Here is an 18,447-nt window from a genome sequence, read left to right as displayed (position 1 = left end):
CCCTATGTCCCCAGGAGACCCTCCAAAACCAGCAGACCGGCCTGGCCCAGGTTCCTATGAAATTGTTACTGGGAAAAGGAAAATAAGAATTACCTCAGTTCTTAGTCACCCAAAGAAAAAGGATTTTTGACGAGAGACAGAAAGCAGGATTTTTATTAGTGAAGTAAAAAAAAAAAAAAAAAAAAAAATGGTGGAAGATAGTCCACTCCTGAGAATTAGAAACGGGCCAATCCAAGAGAGGAAAAATGGTGCAGTTCCCTCATTCTTCCTGTTTTTATATCCTGGTTTCATGATTGATTGATTAATCGATTGATTCGATTGATTGATTGAGTGACAGCTCAGATTCCCTGCGCTCTGGTTGATGGACAGCTCAGGTTCCTTGTGCTCTGGTTAATTGACTGCCCAGGTTCCTTGTGTTCTGGATTGTTCCTTTCCCCTTCCTCTCCCCCTGCCCAGTGCTCATTTCTATTTAAACTACCTAACATTTCCCTCTCTAGTCATAGGACCCCAAATCTTTGAGACTTAGAGGGTGACAACCGCTCTAGCTACTTCTTGCTGATCTGGGGCATCAGTGGAGCTCGCTGGGGTCCTAGATTAGCTGGCTGTCACTGGGCAGGTGGTGAGCAAAGGGTCGGTGTCCATCAAGGGGCTTGTGTGAAAGCTGTCTTGGCTGATTGGTTGGTTACCTTGTTGTATAGCCATTTGAAGCTTGACTCTAGACAAGAAGAAACACACTTTACAAGAAGATTAAAAAGATAGAGGTCAAATATATAGAGCTAATCCTAGCCAAGGGATGAAGGGGACAAACAAGAATCAGGCGTACTTAAATGGAAAAATTGTAAAATGGATTTCTGTGCTTTCTATTGGTTTAGGTTTTAGAAGGCAGATGTTGGAGTGTTAGTCCAGTGAACAAAAGGAGGAGTAAAAAGAGGGACCCTAATGTCAGAGACATTTTAAATTAGCATTAAAGCAGTTTGGTGAGGGACCTAAAAAAGAAAAGATTAGAGCCAGTAGACATTTAAGAAAAAGGTTTATCTAACGGATCCATAGCCCCGTAGGGCGATGGAACAGTCTCACAAGAGTGTCGCTTGAAAAGCAGTCACAGATCACTAACAGGTCTACAAGAATTGTGGAATTTGAGGTATCTTGGGTGCCCGGGTCCAAGTTTTTAACCAGTTGGTCTTCTAGGGTGGATTTCCAAGGTTTAACTGGGGTATGATGTATCCAGCTGTCAGCTCCGGGAACTTTCACTGCAGTGGGGGCGGAGGGAACAGGGTAAGGCCCCTTTCACACAGGCTGAAGCCAGGAGGCTGGGGAGCCATCTTTCCAAACTGATCAACACCTGAGTGCCAGGGAGACACAAAGGAGATGCTGTTGTCACTTGAGGTCCTGTTTTTAACCCAAATTCTCTCAAGGTGTTTGGAATTGATTGAGCCTGGGCATATGCCCCTAAAGAGGTGACTTCATTATCTATCAGTATTTCTGTCTGAATAAATGGCCTTCCATAGAGAGCTTCATGAGGACTAAGACCCAGGGTCGCCTTAGGGGCAACCCTGATTCATAAAAGAGCTACTGGTAAAGCCTCTTTCCAACTTAAAGAGGTTTCTTGGATGAGCTTTCCAAGAGCAGCCTTAAGGGATTGATTGGCCCTTTCAACTTTTCCCGAGGACTGAGGCCTCCAGGAGCTATGTAGATTATACTGGATTCCCAAGGCTTTAGAAACAGATTAGACTATCGAGGAGATAAATGAAGGCCCATTATCACTTTGGAGAGAAAGGGGGAGACCAAACCTGGGAATTATTTTGTGTAATAGTTGTCTTGGTACCTCTGATGCCTTTTCAGTTCTGGTGGGATATACTTCTACCCATCCTGTGAATATATCAACAAAGAGCCATAGGTATTTGTAACCTTGATACAGGGACATCTGAGTAAAGCCAAATTGCCAGTCCTCTCCTAGATAACTCCCTCTGTGTTGAGCAGGTTGAAATTGATTGGGGTTTTAAGGCTCCCTGTGGGTTGTTAGCCATGCAGGTAGGGCAAGATTTGGTCACTCGATCTGTGGTCTTGTTAGTCCCTTTCCTTTAAATGCCCTTGAGATTAGCAAGGAAAAAGCATCCTTACCCAAATGCATAGTTTCATGTAAGGCCTTTAAGACACCCCACTGGAGATCCTGTGGTAGAAGTAAAACTTCCCCCTGTTGTAACCATCCTGAAGGTCCAAGTAGAAATCCTTTATTTTCCCCAAATCTCTTCTTCTTGAGTACAATGGGGGCTTGGTAAAGGCAGGGTAGGAACCAGTGCCCCTTGCAGGGGAGGCTCCTGAATGGCAGCACTCCTGGCTGCAGCATCAGCTGTGCTGTTTCCTTTTGCTGTTTCTGAATCTCCTTTTTGATGGCCCTTACAGTGAACCACAGCCACTTGTCAGGGATGTTGGAGGGCCCAAAGGAGGCCAAGGATTTGGGACCCATATTTTATGGGACTGTTTTTGGCAGTTAAAAGTCCCCTTTGTTTCCAAATGGTTGCATGAGCACGTAAAACCAAGAAGGCATGTTTTGAGTCTGTATAAATGGTGACCCTTTTCCCTTGCAGAGCTCTAAGGCTCGTTTTAAGGCAATTAGTTCAGCCAGTTGTGCTGAGGTGCCAGGAGGCAGTGGCTTAGCTTCTGTAACCTCATGGAGGGACACAACCGAGTATCCAGCTCTACATTTTCCCTCCATGATAAGCTGCTCCCATTGGTGAACCAGGTCTCATCAGGGTTTTCCAGGGGTTGATCAGTGATACCTGTTCAGATCCTAGAGAAGTGGATAGGGTCTCATGACACAGGTGAAAGGGAAGAGGCTCATCTGGTGATGGTAATAGCGTAGCAGGATTGAGTGTCCCACAAATGGGAACAGTGATATCTGGGTTTTCCAGTAATAATGCCTGATATTTAAGAAGCCAAGCATCTGAGAGCCAGAAATGTCCCTTGCCTTTTAAAAGATCAGAAACTTGATGGTTAGTGTCTGCTTGTATAGGGGCCCCCAGAGTTAGCTTAAAAGCTTCCTCCAGGAGAGTGGAGAGGGCTCCCGACACTCTTAGGCAGGAAGGCCAGCCCTGAACACTGGGATCTAGCTGCTTGGAGAGGTATCCCATAGGCTGTTGGGTAGGACCTAGCCGTTGGGTGAGGACCCCCAAGGCTATTCCTCCTCTCTCATGAACAGAGAACTGGAAGGGCCTTGTAGGATCTGGAAGCCCCAGGGTTGGGGATCTTACCAGGAGATTTTAAAATTCTTTCATTGCTTCCTGTTAGGTAGGACCCCACTGGAGAGGTACTGAGTCATCCTTACCCTTTAAACTGTCATATAGAGGTTGGGCTACAGACCCATAGTTAGGGTTCCAAAGCCTACAGGAACCTGTTAGTCCAAGAAAAGCCCTGAGCTGTTTTTGAGTAGTGGGATTAGGGAGCTGTAAGATTCCCTGAATTCATTCAGGAGAAAGGCTACGGTTTCCAGGAGTCAGAACAACTCCTAGATCAGTCGCCTCTTGTTCGACCACTTTGGCCTTGGACCTGGAAACTTTATAACCCCACTTGGACAAGAAGTTAAGAATTTGGATTGCATGTTGGAGGACCTGTCCTCGAGTTAAAGGAGCAGATAAGTAGGTCACCTACATAATGAGCGTTCATCCTATAAACAACAAAGGGAGTGAGTAAAGAATCTTAAGGTTGGCTTACCTGTGACTCCCATAATGGTACAGAATCTAGAGGAGAAGGGTCTGGAGAAGGAAGTTAGGACAGAGTAGGTGGCCCTGCTGTCCGTAAGAAAAGTTACTGTCCTACCTGCCACATCTGTTTGTACCCGTGGCTCCAGCCCAGTGACGGGATCTCTTGCACTGGGGCTGACTGGAGGGGGCTTCTTTAGTCCCAGACAACCATCTGCAGGTCTTGGGCTGGTTTGCTCCCATGGACCATTTGGCTCAAGGGACAGAGGGCCACCCAATGACCTTGCTTGTTACACCAAAAGGAGGCAGATTTTGGAGGCTTGTCCTTATGGGGCATTTCTTGGCCCATTGACCAGGTCAGTGGCAGATGCTGCACTTGTCGTTGGACTTACTCAGGCTGTTGGGGGCTGGGTACGTCAGGATGGTGGCTGCCCTTGAAGGGCCACAGTCATCTGAGCAGGCCTGGCCTCCTCCCTTCCTTCCTTCCCTGAGCCTTGGCCTCTTGCACCTGATCTCAATAATAAAAAACTGTGGCAGCGATGGCCAGCATTTCATCAAGAGTGACTCCAGGTTCCTGGGCCACCTTTTGGAGTTTTTGGCTAATGTCAGGGGCCGACTGAGTGAGAAATTTATCCTTTTAGATGATTTGTCCCTCGTATGAGCTGAGGTCTTAATTAGTATACTTAGTGCCTCCCGGAGCTGCTCTAAAAAAGCAGTGGGATTTTCTCCAGGTTCCTGACTAACAGCTAACACCTTAGAATAACTGATAACCTTCTTTTGGGCTGCCCAGAGTTGTGCCTTAACACAGATTAAAAAAATGATCTTCTTTCCCACTTTTGGTTAAGGTCCTTATAGTCCTATCCGGGGTGCATTGGGGTAACAGCTGTTTTCCCTGTGCGGTACTTATCATTAGACAGATGTAGACCTTATGCATATTTTCTGGCTTCTCTGAGAACCCTTTCCTTTTCTATGTCAGATAGGGTTTGGCCAAGGATAATATTAACATCTTTCCAGATGAGATCATATGCCAGAGTGAGGTGTTGAAATGCCTCTGTGTATTTACTTGGATTATCTGAATAGCTTCCCAGATCAGTCTTACTTGGTCTCAATTCTACCGGAGAGAATGGCTTATGTATGAATTGAGGACCAAGTTCTACACCTGTTTCTACCAGGGGACAGGTCTTAGCTATCAAAGGTAATGGAGGAGCTGAAGGCACTGTCTTTCCTAAGTATGAGGGAAATGAAGGGTGTGGCAGGGAGAGCAGAGGAGGGCATAGGTTTAGGAGAGTCCCCCTCTCTAGGGAGTGTCGGGGACAGTAGGTTATTAGACGTAACCATTGCCTGAGTGGTTAACTTACATCCTTCTAGGAGATCATTGCTGTGCCTCAATAAGTAAAAGATATGAACGTATGGTATTTCAGGCCATTTGCCTGTCTCTTACAGAAGAGATCAAGCTGGAACAAGATGATTGAGTTTATGCTCCCGTTTATAGGCCATGCTTCCTCGCAGGGAAGTTGATATTGTGGCCAGGCAACATAACGAAGGAATATAAGTGTTTTTCTTTTGAGGGTTTATAGATTAAAATGGTCCCAGTTGGCCAATTCGCAGCCCAAAGGAGTCCCAGCAGGGACAGACTCTTGGTTTCCCATCTGAAAAATGAGAGTAGGATACAAGGGGTTTTCAGAGCTTAGTGTCCTAAGGCGAAAAGCCCGTGGACCAGGCTGACGTCTCAGCCTCTGTCCACAATGAGATGCATCCTAGCAGGTAGCCATGAATCAGCAGTGCCTAGTGTCCTAGGGTCCTGATTCGGGGATGGAAGCTGACATCTCAGCCTCCACTCCAGAAAGGGGGAAACGGCCACAGTCTTGCTGTGTGCTGGGTATCTCCGTGATCTGATTGGAGTGATCTCCTTTAGTTTAGCCAGTGGCTGGTCACCCTACCAGGCCTTGTATCCAATCCAGCTGCCACAACCGGTCCCAGGAGCTTTTGCTTTGCTGGCTGGCCTCAGGGAGGGAGAGGGAAATGAAGGAGAAAAGATCAAGTTTAAGCACACAATCCAAGTCATGGCACCAAAATTAATGTTACCAGGAAAAGGAAAATAAGAATTACCTCGGTTCTTAGTCACCCCCCAAAAAAGAATTTTTGATGAGAGACAGAAAGCATGATATAAGCAAGATTTTTATTAGTGAAGTTAAAAAAAAAATAGTGAAACATAGTACGCTTCCGAGAATTGGGAGCTGGCCAATCCAAGAGAGGATGCCCTCGTTTTTCCTGTTTTTATATCCTGGTTTCATGATCGATTGATTAGTTGATTGATTTGATTGATTGATTGATTGACAACTCAGGTTCCTTGTGCTCTGGTTGATTGACAGCTCAGGTTCCTTGTGTTTTGGATTGTTCCTTTCCCCTCCCTCTCCCCCTGCCCAGTGCTTATTTCTATCTAAACTACCTCACAGAATCACTGCCTCTGCCCTTGGACCTGGTGCATGTGAAATTCTATATATGCTTCCTGAGAGAGTGAAGTGTCTGTTTCCCCCAGTCCCATGGGGCTCCTGGAGTTAAACACCACTTGCCTTCAAAACCAGATGGCTTGGTGTCTCCTCCCAATGTCAGAACCCCAGGCTGGGGATCCTGATGTGGGGCGTAGAGCTCTCACTCCTCTGGGAGGGCCTCTGTGACTTAATTATTCTTTGGCTTGTGGGTCGCCCACCTGGGGGGTATAGGGCCCGATTATATCATGAACACATCCCTCCTACCATCCTGCCGTGTTTCCCTCTTTATGTTTCCAGTTGAAGATGATCTTCTTTGCTAGGTTCCAGTCTTTTTTTCGATAATTGTCTAGCAGTCAGTTGTGGTTTCACTGTAGTCACAAGGAGAGGCGAGCTCGTGGTCCTACCATTTAGCCATCTTGACCAGAATCTAGAAGGTATTAATTTTATCCAGATTTTAAAACCAAGAAAATTGAAACACATAAAGGTAAATTAATTTCCTCCAGGTCACACAGCTTGAAAATGTAGAGCTAAGATTTTAATCTAGGTGATATGATTACAGGGTCCCAGTTCTTGAAAGTACACTTTTATGAGAAAATTTGACAAAGGAAAACTTCTTACAGCTGACACTATGGCTTAATTTTACATCTGCCAATCAAGGCCTAAAGAGAACCAAGTGTTGAAATATATAGATATAGGAGGCACTTCAGTTGATCAGTGAGGACAAACGTTTATTCCATTGTGCTGATGTAACAAACTTTAATAACTACTGAACAAATTTTAAGTTTCAATAAAATTTAAACTTCACAAATTTTAAATTCCCATTATTTTATTTTGAACTTGGTTAGAGGGAAAACCTGGTAAGAGGGAAAGACGTTAACATTTCAATCAGTATAATTTCCCACGGGCTGTTTTACCAGGTTAGCCAATATTGAAGCCAGTTTACCATGGACATTTTCTAATTGAGCAGAATTCATTTGTAGACCAGTTTAACAGCTTAAGATACCAAATGCTTTTCTTTTCAATTAAAAAAATCCTAGAGAAAAAGCTACTTGCATGAATAAGAAAAGTAATAGGCAGAGCCTCTGGTAGAAGAAAACAAAAATGGTAGGAATTTCTATGCAGTTGAACAGGGTGCTGTTGGAGGGACGGTCTGGTTGTCCTGAGAAGGATAAAGATAGAGGAGGTGATGGCAGAGAACAATAGAGAAGGGACCAAAAAGTGTCCTAGTTTTTAACAAGAAGTCTCCTAGAAAGTATATTTATGTATGCATACATTTACTTATTACTTTATTGTACATTCAAGATGATAAATAAGTTTGAGTTTAGTACTATGATCAATATTAAAAGATGAAGGTCCACTGTTTTTGTCTTCCAGATGTGTGTCCAGTTGTGTCAATGTTTATTAAATCATCATTTTCTTACGTAGCTAAACTACCATAAAGATTGTCTTTTACTTCTCATGTTTCCTGGATGCTGTTTCTAGACTCTATTCTGTTCCACTGGTCTGTTTGTATTTGTCTTATACAAATATAATGTTTAATTATTCATAATATTTTCAAATAATGGGTAAATTATAGTGATGCTTTTCTTGGCTATTCTTTGGTAATAGTAATTTTTTAAAAAATATAAACTGTAAGAGTATTTTCTCTGGTTAGAAAAATCTGTTGCATTCCCAATTAGAATTTCACTAAACTTATATATTCAGGAAAAAAATGTAACTTTTCTTTCTGTCTGCTTTAAAATATAATCTGATCTGGTAATTTTAATTTTTTCTTTTTTTTTTTTTTTTAGTTTAGAAAAGTTCAGTCTCTAAGTTAGACTATTTCTCTTCCTACTTTTTAAAAGCTGGCATGCTGTTCTATGGGCATACCAAGTCTGTCCTCCTGGGAGTCTCTTAGGAGTAGCACAAATGCCTCTTTAGTATTTTGAACACCTAGAGGAGAGCTATTCATCTGACAGCTGACGCTTTTCACTGTTCCCCTCCTCTCACTTTGGTCTGGCTCGCTGTGGGCCTTGTAAGGGTTGTTTCATGGGTAAAGAAAACCCAGCAGATGCTCTGAAGTGAGCCCATGAGTCAGTGAAGTGACCAGATGTTTAAAACTGCGTGTTCTCCTTTGTAGACTCACTTTGAGTACCTAGAATGAGGGCAGGGGTTGAAGTCATATTTCTTTGTTCCACTTGCTCTGGGCCTGGGTGTCCCCGGGAGTAGTCCTGACTGATGGATAGGAGGGGTTGGGTCCTTAGGAAACAATCAGAAGAAGAACTGCTGTTATTTTCTCAGGTCTTGATAATAGGGAACATGATTGGAAAAGGTCTTGGTATTTTCTTTGTGCAAATATCAATTTTAACTGACCTAACTTAATAGAATTGTGCTTTTTACATTTATTACTTTCCCTCCTAATTTGCTTGAACTGGAAAAAAATGGCAAGTTTTAAAAATTCTTTTGATAGTCCCAATTGCCTTTATAAGAGATGAAAATTTCACCAATTTCCATTATTTTTGACATCGAGTCAGTATTTTGATAGTGATCCATTTCTATGTCTCAGGTAATCTTTTCCTTGAAAAGTTTTATCAGTGAATTGTGGGCCCAGTAAGAGGAAGGATCATGATTTTTCATCACTGGTGTCTGTAGAATATTATTACATAAGTAATAAATATCTTGTTAATGAACGAATGGGTAAAGAAATGTATCCTATATGGTTGCAAAGTCAGATTTTTTTAATTGATATTTTTCCTAGGAATTAATCTGCTCAACTATAATATGTCTTTGTTAGAAAACTTTCTGAAGTATGATGAAGTGTTGGCTTACAAGTTAAGAAAGGAAAAAATAAGTAAATTATGATATAACTGAAAGTACGTTTCAAATCAGGAAATGTAGAACTATGGCAGAATTGCAGTGTTAAAGCTGAAATCTTATGCTGTTTAAAAACTAGAAATCACAGACCATTAAAAAAAAAAAAACCTTTAAACTGTCAAAATAAATCTTAAAGTTACTCCTGATTATTTTTCCCCAGATGGTTACACAATTGTTTCTATACTACTATTTATTAAGTAATTAACTTTTCCCCATGGATTTGAATTAGCATCTTTATTTTAAATGAAATGGATTTATTTCTGGACTCTTCTGTCGCACAAACCATACATATTTACCTCAATGAGTTATCTTAATGGGAGCTCACAAATTTAATCATTACCCCAGGTAAGGAAATAAAACATACCAGCACCCTAGAAGCTCTTTCTTGGTGAATATTTATTAAGTAAATGAGTATGGAAGTCTCTGAGGAGTATTCAGGGTATGTTTTGTCCTCATCATGTCCAATATTGTTAATGTATTGGATGAGGACAGAAATGTGCTTACTAAACCCATGAATAACACAAAGATGGGAGATAATAACAGATTACGGATAAGCCTCCAAAATTTCTCAAGAGTCGGAGACCATGAAATGAAAGTCGAATTAAGTAATAGGTGTAAATGGTTGCATGTCACTAGGTGCAGTATTGGGAAGAACTCACAGCTCTCCTTTATGGAAATGTGACAATTTAGAAGTGTTAGTTATTGTACAGGACACTATGAACAAAAAAATGAATAGAATCCTAGCGTGTTCATATTATTGCTTGATGTCAAAACAAGGATGGTTTTACCTCATTTTGTGTGTCGTTCTCGGTTGTGAGCATTTTCTTTGAGGAAGAAAGATATGTTGGAGCATGTCTGCAGTGGGATGACTGGGGTGGCAGGAAGTCTGTGAACCTCGAATCCTTTTATACAAAAGCCAAGCTTAAGGAGAAGCAAATGTCTGAAAAACGGTCATAGAATTGGCAATATTTTGCTTGAAAAGGAATTGTAAAATGACATGAGAGCTTTCTTTAAAGGCTGAAAGATTAGCGATATAGAAAAAGAATTATGGTTATTTCCTGTAGTTCCAGAAGAGAATCTCACACTTGTTTGACGTTTCTAGGCAGCAGATTTCTGCTCAGTAATATAATGAGGTACGGTCCAGTGGGTAAGAGAATGGGTCCTGGAGGCAGACTGTCTCAATTGCTGTTTTAAAAATGGTCTATCGCTTAACCTCGTCATGACTTTATTCAAGTGAAATAATGATGCGTGCTGAATTCTTAGTTCAGTTCATGTAGTAAACTCACAACAGATACTATAATAGCAAATCCTTATTGTCTTTTTCTACCTTCTGTATCTCTTGCATTTTCATTGCTCTGCTCTGTATTTCACTTATCTAGGGGGATGTCCTACCTCTCCTATTAGCTAAATTACCGCAATAGAACAGTCTATCAAGTGTCTTCGCTTCCCGACCTCGATAGCATTCAGCTTGCCCTTCTACCAACTGCTGCACCCACCCCTCCCCTGGCCTGCTCTGGCAAAGGTCAGCAGTCACCGAATTGCCAAATGCAATAGATGGCCATCTTCATCCCACTTTGTCTTCTCTTCAATATTATGACAAGCTCTTTTCTCAGCTGTTTCTGTCACTTTCTTCTTCTCTTTCAGTTCCATATGAACGCTATCCTTTATAGATTCATCTTATCTTTTTACCCGTGATATAATGGTATTTCTTAGAGTTGGCCCTTTACACAGCCCTTTGGGTGATCTTATGTAGCTGAGAGCTTATGACTTAGAAATTTGAATCCACGAATCTGGAGTTTTACCTGCGGTGTAGAAATCTTCTCTGTGAGTGTTTCTATTTGGATGTCTTGGAATCATCTGAAACTCAATAATTGCTCCAAAGTCCAAACTATACTCTGCATTACCAGTTTTAGTCCATGGCAATCAAGCTAGCACCTGGCAATGACTTGCCATCAATTCAACTTTATTAACATTTCTTGAAGAAATCTTATCACATCTACTACGCCTTCCTTCATTCAGCTCTCATTTTACCTGTCCTGGGCTGAGGCAGGAGTCTCCTGTCTAGTCTCCATTCTGTTGCCAGTAGATGCAACTGGTGTTCCAGGTTTTGGTCCCGTCTCAGAAAGAATTCAGAGACGAGACGGAGTGGTTAAAAAAGTAAAGTGAGGATTTGTTAAAGGATGGTTAGTACACTCTCAAGAGGAGAGCGGGCAGGCTCAGGTGAGCAGTGCCCTGTATTTCTTCGGCAAGTTAGTTACATGATGTGTAAGAATGAATGGGCGGAATATTCATTGGAGAGTGAAGGGCTTGGGGTCGCATTCCCTGATTATCATCCCAATTCCACCTTCCAAAAGGAGGAGGGATTTTTGTCCTTATTTATTCTGGATGGAAAGTGTCATGGCGTTGGTGCATGATGGGTACTTCTAATCTGCATGGCTAATTTTATTGAAATGAAGACATAATGAGCAAAAGGTTACATTCAGACACTGGAAATTCCTGCCTTTTCTCACTTTTATTTGTTGGTCTCCAGGCCACTCATCACCCCAAAATGTGTGACCCCTTATCAGCCCAAAGGTTTCTGCTTTTCTTTCTCTGCCCAGGGACCCCTGGTGCTTACATGATGTATGGTTCCCTGCATTTGGCCTGTGCCCCTCCTTTCTGCACAATTCCTGCCATTTGGTCTGTGTCCCCCTTTCTCTGCTCACATCTAGCTATCTGCCTGCTCTAACACTTCCACGGTTTGCATAGCTGCCAAAGTGGCATTGGCCTGGCCATACGGTCAGGTAAAAAGGCAGTGGCATCCTGGCCTAGTAAAGGGATGCCCATACGGGATACCGTCCTGTGGAAAGCACAGTGGGAATTTGAAGGAGGCACTAGTAAGACATGTCAACACCCATCAGAAGCACTCCCTGCCAGGTTTGGAAAGTAACTGAAATCGACTAGCAGATACATACCCCTGTGTGCTTCTGTGAGGTGGACCACCTGGATCCGTGACACGAGTGGGCGCGGGGCCACTGCAGCAATGCAGAGATGAGCTGCATCTAGACATTCTCCTCTTGCGCCCTCTGAGGCACAAAGTGTCGATAAAAGCTGTTCCGTCTGCCAGCAAAATAGAGACTGCTGTTGGCTCTGTGGCAGATTCCCTGGTGGGAAGGCCCTGAACAGAGCTCAGCAAGACAAGCTGAGGCCAATACTGGGAGCCCCGGTGTGGGGGCAACTACAGAAGGGTCCTGACAGGAATAGACACTGACTCTGGATGCTGGAAATGCTCAGAGTGCCATGAAAGAACTGGAACAGAAAACACGGCACCAATTTAAATGCCTGAGCGTCATTTCTTCAGACCGAGGGATTCACTTTACAACCAGTGATGTCCAGCGGTGGGCAGAGACCTGTCCTCCTCAGATGACTAGTCTGACAGCTGGAACAGGCAGTCAGAACCTTGGTTGTCTAGAACAGGACAGTAAAAGCTGGTTTACATGCTTTCACAAGTGTACATGGGCATGAGTGGGGCGCATGGGGCGTCCCCACTGGGTATTTCTCTGTTCTTCTGATGGATCAGGTGAGGAGGGGATGGAGAAGGTGATGGTATGATTTATTCTCCACATCATTTCAGCTTTTTTTTTTTTTCTTACTTGATGAGGTGGTCAGAGGAGTAGGGCTGCAACTGCAAGGGCTGGAAATAGGGATAATTCCTAAGCAAGAAACTGTATTTTTAACCTTTCTGTCAGGCAGGATTCCTAAGGGCCTGATGGGCCAGGATGTGTCTTCACCATCTGGCCAAGCTGGGATTAACAGTGAATGCAGATACACTATTGCCTGGTGTAAAGATAACCCACTAGTTCTGTAGCCGTGTGACCTGACTCTGGGTGAGGAGTGACATGGGGGGAGGCACTTGCTAGACTAGTGTCTCTGCCTGCATTTTAGGTCAGCGCCGTGGCTGAACCCAGTGTCCCTTCTCAAGGTAGAAAAGTTTGGGTACAAATGGAGAGAAGTAAAAATAGTAACTATTGGTAAAGGAAAGAATAAATGGGTTATGTAATGAAGGAAAGTCAATCTTACATTAACACTTAAAAAGAGGCTCAGAGCAAGAGAGGATAGTTTCTTAGCTCGATCTTAACCAGATCCCAGAAAGAGTGAAGCCATATAATGCTGAGACCAGTCTTGCTTTTGGAACCTGACAAGATCAAATGGAATCCTGCAAACATGAGTAGCCTCCCTCTGGGAGACATTTTCATACATTAGGATTGATGATGGATTGGATATTTATTAATTATTGAGATTCATTGTTTGCTATAAGGAATGCATGTCCAAAGACATGGTAGACAGTGGTATTGTGATTCTTAAGAAATATATATATTTGGTCATTCAGATATTCACAGAAGTATGTATTTCTCATACATATTTGGTCTTGTCCATGGTTCTTGGCTCACAGCTTGCAAATTCCTTGGAATTTCTCAAGTGGTGAGAGCAATACAGGTGTCTTTGTTATGTAAATGAGGTGACTTTTTGAACTCATCTAGGATGGAGGCTGGTTGTCAGGAGAACCAACTGTGCGATTAGAGGGTTGGAACTTTCAGCTCCACTTATAGACCCTCAGGGAGGGAGAGGGGCCAGAGAATGACTTCATTCATCAGTGGTCAGTGATTGAATCAGTCTTGCCTATGTAATGAAGCCGCCATGAATACCCAAAAGGATGGAGTTGAGAGAGCTTCCAGGTTGGTGCACAAGTGGAAGTGCTGGGAGAGTGACGGGCCAAGGGAGGCTATGGAAGCTCCATGCCCTTCCCTGTACATTGCCCCAAGCATCTCTTCCAGCTGGCTGTTCCTGAGTTACATCCTTTTATAGTAAGTCGGTAACCTAGGAAGCAAATATTTGTTTCTCTGAGTTCTGTGAGCCTCGTTAGCAAATTGATTGGTCCTGATGAGGTGGTCATAGGAACCTCTGATGTATAGCCAGTCTGGTGACAACCTGGGCTGGTAACTGGCATCTGAAGATGGAGGACAGTCTTGTAGGACTGAACCCTTAACCTGTGGAAACTGATGCCCTCTCCAGGTAGACAGTGTCAGAATTGAGTAGAATTCTGCCACCCAGCAGGTGTTCAGAGGGTTGCTTGTTGGTGGTATGGTGAAATCCCCTCCCTCTCCCGACCCAGCCCAGTGGAGTTGGGTGCGGGAATACAAAGTATTACCCTTATCAGGCGGGCCTCCCCTTTCTACCATTTCCCTATCACCTGGAGCCTACTTTATTTTCTCCATGGCAATATTCACCAACCAGCATTTTACATATCCTTCCTTTCTTTTTAATGGGCGGGGGGAGGTAATTAGGTTTGTTTGTTTGTTTATTTATTTAACGGAGGTACTGGGGATTGAACCCAGGACCTCAAGCATGCTAGGCATGCACTGAGCTATACTTTCCCCCTCCTTATTTCTTTATTGTCTTTTCTCTCTTTAGAATGTATGATCAGTGAGGGCAGGTTTGTGTTTCTCACTTCCTACCATTCAAAGCCTAGAATAGTGCCTGGCACATAGATTTTCAGTAATGATTACTTAGAGAATGAATGAATAGAGGGGTACAAACCACATGCCATTGCTGAAGGTCAGTGAATACCACTTCTCAATCTGCTTGAGATAGGGTTTCAAATATCTCAGTAACCAAGAGGTCTTCTCAACTCTTACTGCTAAGTGCATGTAATTTCTTCTATAATGTAATAAGTATAGTTTTCCAACAGTTATCCTATTAGTGAAGCAAATCAGGGATGTTAAAATTAGGTCTCTTCACGAGGCATCTAACACTCTCAGTACGCCTACCTTTGGATTGACCAGTGATAGTAAATTCCTAGTATCTTTCAACTTCCTCTAACTGCCTCTGGATGAGGGGGAAAAGCTTCTTATGTGCTCATTGTTCTTGGTCTTCACAGCCAAATTCTAACAGAGTGTCTCAGGAGATACAGAGTGATAATCCAATTGGATAAACATTTGTTCCATTTTCTTCCCCCAGAGGCCTCAATGCACATTTCTAGAGATTTTTTTCCCCCTACCTACTTTATTAGCTTCAAAAATTAAGGCTGGATGTATAATCAGAAAGATGATTATCAGTTCTCTGTGCTTCCAAGCTGATATTTTATGTTTCTCTAAGTCCAGATGAGCTGCAGACGTCCTGCTCATTATCTGGGAAGCACCGACCACTACAGACAGATACGAGAGCCTTTTTCCAGCTGCTCTCCCTAATGTTGCAGAAACCTTCCTTTTCAGTTCATTAAATTTAACTCCAGGCAATTACGAAAATGCAAGATAATTCTTTTTTGTTATTTCTTTGGCACTTCTTAAGTTCAATGTCACATTAGCAGCAATGAGCCAGAGGGGTTTTTACAGTTTTTTTGTTTTGTTTTGTTTTTTTGCAATACTTATTTCAGGAGATACTTAGAAAAAAAGATCCATTCCAAATGACAGATAGCATTATTTTTCTTTTATTTATACTGACGTGCCCTCAATTGTAATCATTTTCTAAGTTGGCTTTGTAAGTGCACAATCAGGAGGAAATATTCTTGAGTTTTATACTGCACCAAAAATCTGGACTGTCAATTTACAATCAGTTGTTCATAACACTTAAAATAAATGGCTTAAAGACCATTTTTAAAGCATAATTAAGGAATATTTTGTGGATATGTGTGTGCACTAAGATTTTTCACTAATTTTTGCCAGTCCTCAGTTCTGAAAAATTTTAGACAGAAATAAGAGAGTCTTACAGATAGGATTTTGCAGAGCATTCTGTGTTAGGTATGTACCATAATTTATTAATTTAAACTTTATTTATTTATTTATTTATTTATTTAAATTGAAGTACAGTCAGTTACAGTGTGTCAATTGCTGGTGTATAGCACAGTGTCCCAGTCATGCATATACATGTATTTGTTTTCATATTTTCATTAAAGGTTATCACAAGGTATTGAACATAGTTCCCTGTGTTACCCAGAAGAAACATTTTTAAAAATCTGTTTTTATATATAGTCTAACATTTGTAAATTTCAAACTCCCAAATTTATCCCTTCCCACCCTTTTTCCTTGGCAACTGTAAGATTGTTTCCTATGTCTGCGAGTCTGTTTCCGTTTTGTAGGTGATAAACTTTACATTATTTATAGCCACTTATATTGCTTCCACATGTTTGTAACTACAACTGTGATAAGTATCTTTATACTGTATCATTGTGCACAGGCTTTATATCAGTTATCTATCTGCCTTTCATATTTGTCCACACATGCACACAAACACACACACACACACACACACACACACAGTGTACATAGTCACCACACATTACCTATTAATCTTTCCCCTTTTTTGTATCTATTTATCATGCGTCTCTCCTAGACTTTAGGATCAGTTCCTAGAAGTGGAATTGCTAGGTCAAAGGGTATGTTTATTTTTAATTAAAAAACAGTATCTACTTTCCCATTCATTGACTTGAATTAATATTTTCCCCACTAGTACAAACAAAAATCTTTTTTTTTTTTTTTTTGCCTCATGCTTGATAAGATTATATATTGTCAGACTTTATTTTCTTCATCCATTGGGTGGTGGTTTTATTTTATTTTTGTTTTGTTTTTGATTTTGGGGGGCCTTTTTTTTTTTTTTTTTTTTTGGTAATTAGGTTTATTTGTTTAGTTATTTTAATGAAGGTACTGGGGATTGAACCCAGGACCTTGTGCATGCTAAGCATGTGCTCTACCAGTGAGCTATACCCTCCCCTACATTGGATGGTTGTTTTAAAGGCATTTCTTCAACTATGAATGTTCATGAGAATCATTTTCATAAGTTTAAAAGCCATTTATATTTTCTTCTCTGTTCTTCTGACCTTATTATTATATCCTACCAGAAAGTGAAATGGAACTTTCAACTGAAGCTTTTGGTCCCTCCTTAGATTGTTTTTGTTTTTTTTTAAATAAACTTGTTAAATATGTAGGCTCTGATAATTGTCAGTGGAAGGTGCTGCTCTCAAAACTTAGGTGCCAGTGGACTGTGTCTGTATGTGGTGCTGTAGTCTAAGTAAGAAATGTACCGGTTTATTGCTACGTCTGCCTTGGTTATGGACCCATAATTATATTTAAATGTTTCTGGCTAGGAATTGTGTATTTTTGAAAGCCATTATGATCCCTATTCTGAAGAGAGTTGTATCAAAGTCCTCTTTAGTTTTTATCACTGAACAAATGTTGCCGTAATCTTTTTGCAACATGCATTAGATCATGATTCGTACCAGACATGGCCTTGGTCCATCATTTTTAACTTCATTATGGGGGGCATTTTGATTTTGCTGTGGATTCTTACATATAGACAGACATTCATGTGGGCATAAGCATATAAAATTAATTTTCCTATAATTTTAAAGAATCTTTTATAAAAATATCAGATCTAAATCCTATCTACTATGACTCCTTCTACAGCTAGGATAATTTCTTCTTGATTTATTTTTATAAATTATTTTTCCATAGATAGCAAGAGAGTGTCATCAGTAGAAAAGACTTGTAGTAAAGATAGTCAAAAGTGATAAACATATAAAAAAATAATACCCCAGCAGATGAATATTGTAAACGGGTGAACCTTTTATAAAGATAAATTTCAAAAGGGTACAGTTATTCCTCAGCTGTCGGAGCAGCAGCTGGAGGGTCACGGGGGTAGGGTTTGATGGGGTTTTCACTTTAATCACTGTGTTTATGAAAGACTGGGACGCAGGCCTCTGCCTCCCCTGAAGGTGTTCACCTTAGTCTCCGTGTTGCTTTCTAGTCTCACCGGCTGACTCTTAATTTTGAAATCCATTTTACTCTTCAAGGGAATCAAGACGCTGTATTCCCCAAGGAATGGATTTAAAAATTTGGGGAGGGGTAATTAGGTTTAATTTATTTGTTTATTTTTTTAATGGAGGTACTGAGGATTGGACCCAGGACCTGGTGCATTCTAAGCATGAGCTCTACCACTGAGCTATACCCTCCCCCCAAGGAATGGATTTTAAAGGGTCTATTAATACATTTACACAGTTGCTGAATGTCCCCCTCTATTGTTCCAAAGTGAGTTATGAGGATTTAGGAAGCACTTTGAAATTGTAATTTTATTCTGTTCTTTGCTTTACTGCTGCTGTAGAGCAAATAGTGTATTATTTGACTATTACTGATACCATAAAATAAATTAACATAGCTTAAGACTGAATAGGAGGGGGTGGGTATAGTTCAGTGGTATAGTGTGTGCTTAGCATGCACTAGGTCCTGGGTTCAATCCCCAGTACCTCCAGTAAAAAAAGAAGTAAATAACCTAATTACCTTCCCTCCCTTAAAAAAATCTATTAAAAAAAAGAAAAGAAAGACTGAATAGGATAGTCAGGATGCTTTTATATCCTGGAAAAAGTGTTTTTTGTT

The sequence above is a fragment of the Camelus bactrianus genome, chromosome 7 (assembly GCF_048773025.1).
Source record: "Camelus bactrianus isolate YW-2024 breed Bactrian camel chromosome 7, ASM4877302v1, whole genome shotgun sequence".
Lineage (NCBI taxonomy): Eukaryota > Metazoa > Chordata > Mammalia > Artiodactyla > Camelidae > Camelus > Camelus bactrianus.
Note: the sequence above shows the minus strand (reverse complement) of the source record.